Source organism: Bombina bombina, chromosome 2 (assembly GCF_027579735.1).
Source record: "Bombina bombina isolate aBomBom1 chromosome 2, aBomBom1.pri, whole genome shotgun sequence".
In the NCBI taxonomy this organism is placed as follows: Eukaryota; Metazoa; Chordata; class Amphibia; order Anura; family Bombinatoridae; genus Bombina; species Bombina bombina.
Window position 1 is genome coordinate 1262086057 of NC_069500.1, and position 14845 is coordinate 1262100901.

The window sequence follows — 14845 nt, forward strand, 5'->3', positions numbered from 1 at the left end:
ATTATTGTTAGTAGATGAGGGGCATATTATTATTATTATTATACATATGAGGGGCATGATATTGTTATATGAGGGGCAATGGCATATTATTATTATATGACATGAGGGGCATATTATTGTTAGTAGATGAGGGGCATATTATTATTATTACAGGGAGTGCAGAATTATTAGGCAAGTTGTATTTTTGAGGATTAATTTTATTATTGAAAAACAACCATGTTCTCAATGAACCCAAAAAACTCATTAATATCAAAGCTGAATAGTTTTGGAAGTAGTTTTTAGTTTGTCTTTAGTTATAGCTATTTTAGGGGGATATCTGTGTGTGCAGGTGACTATTACTGTGCATAATTATTAGGCAACTTAACAAAAAACAAATATATACCCATTTCAATTATTTATTTTTACCAGTGAAACCAATATAACATCTCAACATTCACAAATATACATTTCTGACATTCAAAAACAAATCAGTGACCAATATAGCCACCTTTCTTTGCAAGGACACTCAAAAGCCTGCCATCCATGGATTCTGTCAGTGTTTTGATCTGTTCACCATCAACATTGCGTGCAGCAGCAACCACAGCCTCCCAGACACTGTTCAGAGAGGTGTACTGTTTTCCCTCCTTGTAAATCTCACATTTGATGATGGACCACAGGTTCTCAATGGGGTTCAGATCAGGTGAACAAGGAGGCCATGTCATTAGATTTTCTTCTTTTATACCCTTTCTTGCCAGCCACGCTGTGGAGTACTTGGACGCGTGTGATGGAGCATTGTCCTGCATGAAAATCATGTTTTTCTTGAAGGATGCAGACTTCTTCCTGTACCACTGCTTGAAGAAGGTGTCTTCCAGAGACTGGCGGTAGGACTGGGAGTTGAGCTTGACTCCATCCTCAACCCGAAAAGGCCCCACAAGCTCATCTTTGATGATACCAGCCCAAACCAGTACTCCACCTCCACCTTGCTGGCGTCTGAGTCGGACTGGAGCTCTCTGCCCTTTACCAATCCAGCCACGGGCCCATCCATCTGGCCCATCAAGACTCACTCTCATGTCATCAGTCCATAAAACCTTAGAAAAATCAGTCTTGAGATATTTCTTGGCCCAGTCTTGACGTTTCAGCTTGTGTGTCTTGTTCAGTGGTGGTCGTCTTTCAGCCTTTCTTACCTTGGCCATGTCTCTGAGTATTGCACACCTTGTGCTTTTGGGCACTCCAGTGATGTTGCAGCTCTGAAATATGGCCAAACTGGTGGCAAGTGGCATCTTGGCAGCTGCACGCTTGACTTTTCTCAGTTCATGGGCAGTTATTTTGCGCCTTGGTTTTTCCACACGCTTCTTGCGACCCTGTTGACTATTTTGAATGAAACGCTTGATTGTTCGATGGTCACGCTTCAGAAGCTTTGCAATTTTAAGAGTGCTGCATCCCTCTGCAAGATATCTCACTATTTTTGACTTTTCTGAGCCTGTCAAGTCCTTCTTTTGACCCATTTTGCCAAAGGAAAGGAAGTTGCCTAATAATTATGCACACCTGATATAGGGTGTTGATGTCATTAGACCACACCCCTTCTCATTACAGAGATGCACATCACCTAATATGCTTAATTGGTAGTAGGCTTTCAAGCCTATACAGCTTGGAGTAAGACAACATGCATAAAGAGGATGATGTGGTCAAAATACTCATTTGCCTAATAATTCTGCACTCCCTGTATACATATGAGGGGCATGATATTGTTATATGAGGGGCAATGGCATATTATTCATATATATAACACAAGGGGCATATTATTCTTAGTAGATGAGGGGCATATTATTATTATACATATGGTGGGCATATTATTGTTATATGAGGGACAATGATGGCATATTTTTATTATATGACATGAGGGGCATATTATTGTTAGTAGATGAGGGGCATATTATTATTATTATACATATGAGCGGCATATTATTCTTATATCAGGGGCAATGATGGCATATTATTATTATATGACATGAGGGGCATATTATTGTTAGTAGATGAGGGGCATATTATTATTATTATTATTATACATATGAGGGGCATGGTATTGTTATATGAGGGGCAATGGCATATTATTATTATATGACATAAGGAGCATATTATTGTTAGTAGATAAGATCGATGAGGGGCATATAATTATTATACATATGGTGAAGCTCTATTGTATGCTGGAGGATTGATGGCAAACTCAGTATGTTCTCTGCTGAGCCTTATAGGGGGCTATAAGGGGGGCACGGTGAGGGGCATATTATTGTTATATGAGGGGCATATTATTATTAGTAGATGAGGGGCATATTATTAGTAGATGAGGGGCATATTATTATTAGTAGACGAGGGACATATTATTATTAGTAGATGAGGGGTATATTATTATTAGTAGATTAGTGGCATATTATTATTAGATGAGGGGCATATTATTGTTATATGAGGGGCATATTATTATTAGATGAGGGGCATATTATTTTTATATGAGGGGCATATTATTATTGTTGTATGAGGGGCATATTATTATTAGATGAGGGGCATATTATTGTTATATGAGGGGCATATTATTATTGTTGTATGAGGGGCATATTATTATTATATGAGGGGGCACATTATTTTTAGGCTAAGCATTGCTTTGAATACACCATTCTATCTAGCACACTGGTTTTCAAACCTGTTCTTAGGGCTCCCCAACAGGGCAGATTTTCAGGATTACCTTGGATGAGAGCAGGTAAAATAACCATGTTCACTAATCAGCTGCTTATTTAACCTGTGCTTCAGTTAAGATATCTTCACAATGTGGCCTGTTAGGGAGCCCTCAGGACAGGTTTGTAAACCAGTGATATGTATGTGGTTTTTTAACTTTAATGATTCAGAGACAGTGTTCAATTAAAAAACATAAGTTACTGCAAGTACTGCTGCAATATAGTGCACAAGGCACCGAGATCCATCCTGCTTTAGAACCCCAAAAGGTTGATAGTAATTCTATTAGGCTCAGAGCACCAATGATAAAAGTAAAACACTAAAATCTTAGGATAACAGGGTTGTATAGACTTTCTGACCCACATTTTCTAAGGTACTAGGTCATTTCTGAGGGGCTCTGTAGTTGCACTTCCAGAAGTCAATTTCTTTTCCCTCTTCCTGTTAGATATGGTGTAGTGTTAAGAGGAGCAAGTATTACATGAAGCCATAAACTGTCACAGGAGGCATAAACTGCACTCTGTGACATTCAGAGTACTTCAAAATCAAAAGGCAATTTATAGAAAACACACTAGACGACAAGTAGAGTAGTAGTCAGGGGCTGGCCAGGAGGTCAGATAATAGGAGGTGCTGTTCTCCCATTCAATCTGATGCTCACCACATGTATTTAGCACTGCTATGTCACTATCTGCTGCATAAGGTTCAATACTCTCTTCAATCTGATGCTCACCACTTGTATTTAGCACTGCTATGTCACTATCTGCTGCACAAGGTACAATACTCTCTTCAGAATCTGATGTTCACCACTTGTATTTAGCACTGCTATGTCACTATCTGCTGCAGAAGGTACAATACTCTCTCCAGTGTGATGCTCACCACTTGTATTTAGCACTGCTATGTCACTAATGCACATTTTACAATACTTTCTACAATGATGCTCACCAAATTTATTTAGCACTGCTGTGGCACTGGAGCTCACTGAGAAACAAGCAGGGTAGAATAAGAGGGGAGGGAATGAAAGCAAATCCTGCATACGACTGCACTTGATGTGTTTTCAGCTTCTCTCATGTACTAGTCAGTGGATGATAACTACTATTCCTGCAGTATGGAAGGTAAGTTGGGGTAAACTGTACACGGGAGAAGCTGAAAACACATCTAGTGCAGCCGTATGCAGGATTTGCTTTCATTCCCTCCCCTCCTTTTCTACTCTGCTTGTTTCTCAGTGAGCTCCAGTGACACAGCAGTGCTAAATACAAGTGGTGAGCATCACACTGGAGAGAGTATTGTACATTGTGCAGCAGATAGTGACACAGCAGTGCTAAATACAAGTGGTGAGCATCACACTGGAGAGAGTATTGTACATTGCGCAGCAGATAGTGGCATAACAGTGCTAAATAAAAGTGGTGAGCATCACACTGGAGAGAGTATTGTACATTGTGCAGCAGATAGTGACATAGCAGTGCTAAATACAAGTGGTGAGCATCACACTGGAGAGAGTATTGTACCTTGTGCAGCAGATAGTGACATAGCAGTGCTAAATACATGTGGTGAGCAGCAGATTGAATGAGAGAACAGCCCCTCCTATTTAAAGTAAACTGAGAAAACAAAGCACTTAGATGAATTTTAAAACGTCAGAGGGATTTACATAATTGCTTAAACTCTGCGTACAGCTTTGATGTTTATTTGTTTTAACACATCTGCAGTGTGTATATGTGTATATCTGTGTGTATATATACATACAATACAAGTATGCACTCTGTGATGTCATCTTCAAGTAAGTGTGTATAAGGTAATTTGGGAGAGACAAGCTAAGAGGAGCACGGAGAATAAGGTTATAGTATATGTATTTAAAGAGTTTCTAATGCTAATGAATCTGTTTTTTCTGTATTTCTTGTGATACATTTGTGGTATGGACCATTAATTTGTGGTATGGCAAGTGCTTTGATTTCTGTGACATCCAAAAATAATACATCCCACAGTTGTGATAAATTAAATTTACTTTTATATACTTATTAATCTCAATTAGACCTTGACTAAAATGTGTCCACCACATTGTGTTTGTGTGAGATAATATGTGTGTGGGCTATCTGTGTGTGTGTGTGTGGGCTGTGTGTGTGTGTGTGGGCTGTGTGTGTGGGCTGTGTGTGTGTGTGTGTGGACTGTGTGTGTTTGTGGGCTGTGTGTGTGTGTGGGCTCTGTGTGTGTGGGCTGTGTGTGTGTGTGTGTGGGGGGGGCTGTGTGTGTGTGGGCTGTGTGGGTGTGTGGGCTGTGTGGGTTTGTGGGCTGTGTGTGTGTGTGGGCTGTGTGTGTGTGGGCTGTGTGTGTGTGGGCTGTGTGTGTGTGTGTGTGTACACCTGTGTATGTGTCTGAGTGTGTGGATATGTGTATATAAGTATCTCTGTGTGTATTATATCTGTGCATTGTGTTTGTGTGGTACAGTGCATTGCCCCATTTCTTTTAAGTATTTTTTGCTCTGGGTAGAGGCCAGCACTGTCATTCTGCCTAGGGACCTGCACTTGCTAGGGCGGCAATGGCATCTCTGTAATGTTCTTGTTATCATAAGAAAACACATAAAAATAAGGCCCATTTCAGCTCAACTGCTCCGAATTGTCAGCATAATTCTTCATTATATACATAAACCGATGTTCCAATAGTGCTCCACTTTAGTGGATTTATATGTTTTTTATTTAAAATGTTGTGCATTACCTTAAATGATTTTTCTCCCATTTTTTTATTTGTAAAAATGGTGGGGGCGGGATTGGGGCGGGGATAAAGGGGCCCCATTTTGTCATCTTGCCTTGGGCCCCACAATGGCTAGGGCTGGCCCTGCCCAGACCTGTCTGTTAACTGCCTGGGACTCTGGGGACAGTGCAGCTTCCTGAGAGTGCTATTGAGCACCCAGGGCTGTGCATGTTTCAGGGTCATAGGATGTGTACCCAGTCCAGCCTGGGAGTGTAGTCCCCTTCCATGTTTTATACTGTGTATATATATATATATATGTGTGTGTGTGTGTGTATTTGTATGTATATATATATATATGTATGGAAGTACACACATACACGCACATAAATATCTCTACACGCACACACACACACACATGTACCGTATTGTCCCGAGTATAGGCCGCACTTTTTTCCCCTAATGCAAGTCTTGAAACTAAGGGTGCGGCCTATACTCGGGCTGTAGCGATTAAACAATATAAAAATACCGGTATACTGTAGCTTGAACAGTCCGGGTTTAGGCAATTGGTTTTAGTGGCATTTTTTAAGGGAAGGAGTGGGTTAAGAGCAAAGTTCACCAGTGATATGCAGTACAGTACCGGTAATCAGAGAAGCGTGGATCACAACTCACAGCGATCATGGTTTAACATCCGGATTGACAGCGTAGCGCGTATGACCAGAGAAGCATGGATCACAACTCACAGTGATCATGGTTTAACATCCAGCGTAGCGCGTATGACCACGCCTCCACTCCCCTCCGTGAAATCAACAGAGTTCCTCAAATGATTGACAGGGTAGCTCGTATGACCACGCCTCCACTCGCCTCGGTCAAACCAATTGTGTTTCTCAGGTGTTTCCTTAGGCAGGCAACTCCATCTGAGCTAGGAGGTAATGGGGAAAGGGAGACAGCCAAATAAAGTCCCATATAAAAAAAGATAGGCAATTTACCGGTAAAGTAGGAGATAAAAAGTACCAGTATTATTTATTGAATGGTACGCAAAAATGCAGGATACAAAAGGACTGGTTTTAAGTGATTTAAGTGATTCTTCCTTCTTTTTGTATCCATTTAGTAGTTTTTTATTGAGGCATTAATAAGAGAGTTACTGTAATAAAACAATGAACCACTTAGTAGAATACAGTATATGGTAGTAATGGTATGACAAATCATACTGTAAGGTGTACCATATACCAATACTATGCTGATAGTAGAATACACATTATACACGTTATGAAGTACCCAATAGTGAACACACTCGCCTATGAATCCTGTTTGTTCTATGGAATAAAGAATCATTGTTATCCTCTACTTGAGTTTCCCCAGTCTATATTTTTATTTTTTTTACCATATATTGGACTTTATTTGGGGACTGTGTGTGTGGGGGGGGGAGGAGGCTGAGTGGGTTAAGAGGGGACTGTGTGTGGGGGGAGGGTAAGGAGACTTACCCTATCTGTCAGGGGGGGGTTTGTGTGTGAGGGAGATAGGGGGCTGAGAGGTTGAGGAGGGCTGAGGGGAGGGATAGTGTGAGTTGTGGGCACTGTGTGAGGGAAGGAGGCTGAGTGGGTTAATAGGAGACATCCTGTTGTTATGAAGGGGCTTTGTGTGTGTGGGGAGGGTAAGACTTACCTTATCTGTCATGGAGGGAGGGGGTCTGTGTGTGAGGGATATAGGGGGATGAGAGGGTGAGGAGAGCTGAGGGGAGGGATAGTGTGAGTTGTGGGCACTGTGTGAGGGAAGGAGGCTGAGTGGGTTAATAGGAGACAGCCTGTAGGTATGAGGGGGCTGTGTGTGTGGGGAGGGTAAGGAGACTTACCTTATCTGTCATGGAGGGAGGGGGTCTGTGTGTGAGGGAGATAGAGGGCTGAGAGGGTGAGGGCTGATAGGGTGAGTTGTGGGCATTGTGTGAGGGAGGTAGGCTGAGAGGGTAAGGAGAGAGAAGCGGTTTGTGATTGAGGAAAAGAGGGTTAGGAGAGAGGGTTGAGAGGGTGAGGAAGGGTCTGTGTGGGAGGGAGAGGGTAGCTGAGAGGATGAGGAGGTGGTTGTGTGTGAGTGAGAGAAGAGCAAAAAGGGTAATGAGGGGGCTGGGTGAGGGAGAGGGGGCTAAGAGGGTGACGGGGCAGAGAGTTAAGGATGAGGTTTTTGTTTTTTTGTACAGGAGCCAACATACGGTAAAATACGGTACCAATATGGCTGATCATGTGGAAATTCGGAGTTCGACCAGCCAAGGGATAAGGCGAAGTTACGATTCAAATTTTAAGATCAAAGTCTTAAAATACGCGGAAGAAACAAACAATAGGGAAGCTGCCAGAAAATACGATGTAGATGAGAAAAATGTACGCAGATGGAAGCTGATGCGGAACAAACTAGAAATCTCTGCTTCTACAAGGAAATCGTTCAGAGGGCCAAAGAAAGGCAGGTATTATGAAGTTGATGCAGCAGTGCTTCCCTTCATTCTAGAGCAAAGAAAAAATGGAATGCCTGTCACCCGAAAAATCATACAATTGAAGGCATTAGAAATTGCCAGTGAATTAAATATTCCCAGGCATGAATTTAAAGCAAGCCTTGGATGGTGCCTTAGATTTATGATCAGAAATGGCCTCTCTCTAAGACGCAGGACAACACTTGCACAAAGACTACCTGTTGACTACAATGAAAAGCTGCTTGCATTCCAACGGTATGTCATAGAGCTCAGGAAAAAGCACAACTATCCATTGAGCCAAATTGGAAATGCAGACGAAACTCCAGTTTTCTTTGATATGCCAAGTAATACAACTGTGGATCAAAAAGGAGCAAAATCCATTCTTATGAGGACCACAGGAAATGAAAAATTATGTATAACAGCAATGTTAGCTGTTACAGCTGATGGTCATAAGCTCACACCTTATGTGATACTAAAAAGGAAAACTATGCCGAAAGAAAATCTTCCAAGAGGCTTAATTGTCAGATGTCAAGAAAAGGGATGGATGAGCAAGGAGCTAATGAATGATTGGCTATCAGTTGTTTGGAAGAGTAGGCCTGGTGCTCTTCTTGCAAAAAAAGCTATGCTGGTATTGGATGCCTTTAAAGGACATTTAACACCTGATGTAAAAAGTAAGATTGGATCCTTGAAATCAGATCTGGTTGTAATACCAGGGGGTATGACATCCCAACTCCAAGTGCTTGATGTTGTGGTCAACAAGCCATTTAAAGATAATCTACGGCATCAGTATTCTGAATGGCTTGTGGCTGGAGATCATGCCCTCACACCAAGCGGCAAAATTAAGAAACCATCAGTGGCTTTGCTGTGTCAGTGGATTATTTCTGCATGGGCAATGATATCTTCAGAATCAATCATAAAAGGATTCAAAAAATGTTATAACAAAAGATATAAGGAGGGTGGTACATATAGAACATACACCACACTCCTAGGGGGCGCTAACAATAAGCAGCAAACAGTAAGCAGATATATACAGATAATTAAGAGAATATACAATAAACCTAGCACACTTATATCAGAGTATTAGAGATGATATGCTCACAAGTGGACCCAGATGATATTGGTATAATCAAATAACAAAATGTCCACACAAAGAATAATCCAAAAGAAAGAAGGCAGCTCTCTGTCATAGGACGGTGGTAACAGCCTGTGGTGGCTGAGAAACATGTCGCTGTTTTTAAAATAAAAGTTTTTAAATATACACTTGCTTTATCACAATTATTCTGCTCCTGTTTGGGGCAGAGTGTGTGTGCTAGTTCTATCTTCCAAAGTGGTGATTTTCTGCATCCTGCAAATTGGATTCCACAGTCCACTGGGCGGCTGAGAGGTCCCAGTACTGCTGATATTGCACCTGGTGGTGCTTTGTTTCCTGTAAGTACAACCTTGAATCCTTTTTTATCTGGTGTACAAACGTTACTGGGCTATGTGTGTGCCTTTTTTGCCCTTATAGGCATCATAGGATAGGCCCTCGCCAAGGATCATCTCTATCTGGCTGGAGACACCAGTGAGCTGGACCACTGTTTGATGTTCCAGGCTGCCACAATAGCACCATTTGGGTGCGCTACGCTTGTGAGTATATTTCCTATCCTGCTGATGTTTTGTATCTGACTGCCGTGATGTTACTAGGCCATGTTGGCGCCTCTGTGCTTCTTTCTCTTATAGTTCAAAAAATGTTGCCTGTCAAATGCATTGGATGGTAGTGAAGATGATGTTTTGTGGGAAGATCAGAGAGAAGTTGATCAGGAGAATAATGAAGAAAATAGTGATAGCGATGTAGAAAGCATTGGAAGTAGTGATGAAAACCTGAGCAGAAATACCGGTATTGGTGGAGAGACAGGCAGTGAAAGTGACTAAAATTTCTCAAAGGGATGACTTAAGAACAGTTGCTAATGTTGTTGATTGTTGTGCAGGGGAGAGGGTGAGGACTGTTCCCATCACTCTCCTTGTTGTCCATTCCTTTTCCCTTCTTTATTTACAGTATAACTACAAAATAGTTTTCAATATTTCTGTGAGGTCCTGTATCTGCTGACCCTATACAATAGCTGACCCTATACAAATATAGTATATCATCCTCCTACTCAGCAGAGTAGGATATGTGTTCCTATTCATTAAATAAAATACTGTTTTACTGTTCTACTAATGTGTGTGTGTTTTCTTTAAGTTAAAAAAAGTTAAAAATTTAATTTCTTTAAAATGGCATCAAACTTTAAGGGTGCGGCTTATAATCAGGTGCGGCCTATACTCGGGCCAATACGGTATTTATATAAATGCATGTATATACATACACACACTTTCAAGCAATTCTCAGTCCAACATTTACATTTAATATGTATATATGTTTGTCAAAGTTTATTTATTTTAATATTTTCTTCATTGTTTTGTTATATTTTTATTCTAGCCCTTACACTTTACATCAGGGTCTCCAGCCTCCCTATACTTTGCAACGCTATTATGCATTGCGCTTGTAACATGAGCAATGTTAGCAGGCTGTGTGCTATCCATTGAAAGTATAGGGTGCACTAAATAGTGTCGGACATGCTAACATTTCCTGGTAAAACTATTTTACCATTCACTTATGATGCCAGATTGTAAGCTATTCTTAGTGCAGAGCTGTGATATGAATAGCGCACCCTGCACTATCAATAGCTCTCCAGCTAGACTATATTGGAACACAAGCTTTGGCTAAATTCCTGACTGGACAATCACCAGGTCTTTGAAAAAACTCTTTGAAAGAAAACTTGCAAGGAACACAAACCAAAATTAAACATCAGAGAGGAAGAATAAAATAGTTTCAGCAAGCAGAATATTTTCTAGGAAAAATGAACTGTACAAACAACTTAGGGTGTGTTTCTAACAATAAACACACAACATACAGGATATTTATAATTTTAAATACAGAAATATGCAAATGCAACATCACGTTTACTTTAACAAACCATACCCCTTTTTGCTTGCTTTGATTACTGCTGTTAATTTGTGTAACCAGCTGTTATTTTGTTTATGTTTTTCCCTTTACCTGATTTGTGCATGAATGCATTTCTATCTTAGAATATTTTTTTTTTATTTTTTTGAGTTAGCGAAAATACTTATAGTAAAAATTATTACTATGTTTTCAGCATGCCCACATATCCTACGTGCGCCACACAGCATATGTGTGTATGCTGCTTAAAAAAACAGTAATTTTACTAGAAGAATTTTTGGTAATGGAAGTATTTTGTAAAAATGTTTCTTTTTAAAATGTAAATGCCCCATGCCCATTTCAGTTTATCCCTTTAATTTTTTTCTTCAATTACTTATTTTAACAAGTAGCACCTTCATTTACCAATTACCTGTTAGCATTTCAACCAGATAGCATAATAAAACAGATTTGTCACATAAAGATGCTTTCTGAAGTTTAAAACATTTCAGTATAGCCTTCGATACATGATTAAAGGGACTTGAAACCAAAAATGTTTCTTTTATAATTCAGATAGAGCACACAATTTTAAACAACTTTCCATTTTACTTCTATTATCAAATTTACTTTGTTCTTTTGGTATCCTTTGTTGAAGAAGGAGCAGTACATACACAAAGCCAGTGGTAACAGGCATATATGTACAGCAATCAATCAGCAGCTAACTCCCAGTAGTGCATTGCTGCTCCTCAGCCTAATTAGGTAATCCTTTTAACCAAAAATATCAAGAGATCAAAAGAAACGAGATAATAGAATTACATTGTGAAGATGATTAACTGCATGTTCTGTCTGTATCAGGATTTTTATTTTTCTGTTTAATAACAAAAAAGTGCAATTAATGGTACTTAAAAGACAACTTACAGGACAGTAACTTTATCATTAGGCAATCCTGCTACATGATGCTTTATGTGGATGTTTTCTCTTTACACAAGATTAAAAATAAAGTCTAAGGGATTTTTTAAATTTGTGTTTGATAGTGATGTTGCGAATTGTTCGCCGGCGAATAGTTCCCGGCAAAAATAGCATGTTTGCGTCCGCTGCGGCGGGCGAAAATATGCAATGTTCGATCCGCCCCCTATTCGTCATCATTGAGTAATACTTTGACCCTGTACCTCACAGTCAGCAGGCACATTCCAGCAAATCAGCAGCAGACCCTCCCTCCCAGACCCTCCTACCTCCTGGACAGCATCCATTTTAGATTCATTCAGAAGCTGATTCTTAGTGAGAGGAGGGACAGTTTAGCTGCTGCTGATTTAGTAGGGAAATCCATAGCTAGGCTAGTGTATTCAGTGTCCACTACAGTCCTGAAGGACTCATCTGAACTCTGCTGTAAGGACAGCACCCCAAAAAGCCCTTTTTAGGGCTGCTTTTTTTTTTTTCCTGTGTAATTTAATTGCAGTTGCCTGCCTGCCAGCGTGTGTGTCAGGCTCACAGCGTATACTGTGCCCACTTGCCCAGTGCCACCACTCATATCTGGTGTAACAGTAGTGTAGAATTAAAAAAAAAAACACTTTTTTTGACTGTGTTAAATAATAGCAGTCAGTTTCCTTCACACGTGTGCGTTTAAGTGCCTGTCTGCCAGGGCACAGTGTCACCCCAGTGCAACTCATATCTGGTGTAACAGTAGTGTAGATTTAAAAAAAAACAACACTTTTTTAACTGTGTTAAATAATAGCAGTCAGTTTCCTTCACACGTGTGCGTTTAAGTGCCTGCCTGCCAGGGCACAGTGTCACCCCAGTGCAACTCATATCTGGTGTAACAGTAGTGTAGATTTAAAAAAAAAACAACACTTTTTTGACTGTGTTAAATAATAGCAGTCAGTTTCCTTCACACGTGTGCGTTTAAGTGCCTGCCTGCCAGGGCACAGTGTCACCCCAGTGCAACTCATATCTGGTGTAACAGTAGTGTAGATTTAATAAAAACAACACTTTTTTGGCTGTGTTAAATAATAGCAGTCAGTTTCCTTCACACGTGTGCGTTTCAGTGCCTGCCTGCCAGGGCACAGTGTCACCCCAGTGCAACTTATATCTGGTGTAACAGTAGTGTACATACATGATGTTTTAAAGCACTTGATTCCAAACAATTTAGGAATGTTAGGTGATTTATGCCCTTTATGGATTAAAACCAGACTCTGCATCAACTATGTAATTTTCCATGGGAGTTTTGCCATGGATCCCCCTCCGGCATGCCACAGTCCAGGTGTTAGTACCCTTGAAACAACTTTTCCATCACTATTGTGGCCAGAAAGAGTCCCTGTGGGTTTTAAAATTCGCCTGCCTATTGAAGTCTATGGCGGTTTGCCCGGTTCACTCGTTCGCAAACAGTTGTGGAAGTTCGCTTCCGTCATTCGCGAACGCAAAATTTTAGGTTTGTGACATCACTAGTGTTTGACATTAAAATAGTTGTAAACCATTATGTATTTTAATAGAATAAGAGATAGACTAATATTATTTGTTCACTAAATATACATGGTGCATTTTTTTTAACTTTTTTAATAGTTTGTAGTAGTTTGAAAAAGGAAAAACGTTTTTTTTTTTTTTTTTAAAAAATAGCCCAAAAAACCCCCAAAAACTAACTATTCATGGAAATTCCTAACCATGAATATTTGCTTTAAACATTTGGCTTATAAACACCAGCATTGAGTTATACGTAAATACCAGTATGACAATAATAATGAGAAAAAAATTTAAGTAGCAGATGTGATGGAGGCAAAAGTATAGAGGGACATTTGGTTATAGTTTAGTGACTAAGAGACATCAATATTTAGTTATATGTAAATACCACCATGACATCATTTAATGACATCTTGGCATAGTTTATTGCCTAAAAATGTTATGGGTCTTTGTTCCATAGAAATGTGATTCACTCATTTACAGGACTATTACAATTCACCACTGTATTGTCTAATGAAATCCTATTTTCTCTTTATTTGATCTTACAATAGTTATCATTAAAACAACTTTATTTTGAATCTGTTTTTTTTTTAATAATTATTTGGGGATATTGCCATATATAAAATGCTAATACAGAACTCAATTCAGTTTATTTCATCATAATACATAATATTTAATATGTTTAGTACATGAATTCACAAAAGAGCAAAGAATAATAAGTTGTAAGTTGGCAATGCTTCTGTTCTATTGTGTGGCAAGAATCTTTTGTGATCCTTAAAGGGACACTGAACCCAATTTTTTTCTTTCGTGATTCAGGTAGCGCATGTAATTTTAAGCAACTTTCTAATTTACTCCTATTATCAATTTTTCTTCGTTCTCTTGCTATCTTTATTTGAAAAAGAAAGCATCTCAGGTTTTTTTTTTTGGTTCAGACCTCTGGACAGCACTTTTTTATTGGTGGATGAATTTATCCACCAATCAGCAAGAATAACCTAGGTTATTCACCAAAAATGGGCCGGCATCTAAACTTACATTCTTGCATTTCAAATAAAGATACCAAGAGAACGAAGAAAATTTGATAATAGGAGTAAATTAGAAAGTTGCTTAAAATTGCTGCTCTATCTGAATCAGATCAGATCAAAAATTTGGGTTTAGTGTCCCTTTAAAGAGACATGAAACCTTTCATCATTCGGTTAGAGCATCCAATTTAAACAACTTTCAAACTTACTTCTATTATCAAGTTTGATTTATTTTCTTGGTATCCTTTGCTGAAGGAGCAGCAATGCAGAAACATTGGGAGAGCCTATGACAACAGGCAAATACGTGCTGCCACCAATCAGCAGCTAGTTCCCAGTAGTGCATTGCTGCTCCTGAGTCTACCTATGTATGACTTTCAACAAAGAAATATTAAGAGAATGGAGCAAATTGGATAGTGGAATTGAAATAGAAAGCTGTTTAACATTGCATGTTCTTTCTGAATCATAACATTTTAATTTCGGCTTTACTGTCCCTTTGAGTTAAATGGTTGAGGAGCAACGTACTAGGTTCATGCATGCTTAATTATGATGAGTAGATCGAAAATAAGCTAAAAATCTAACAGGAAT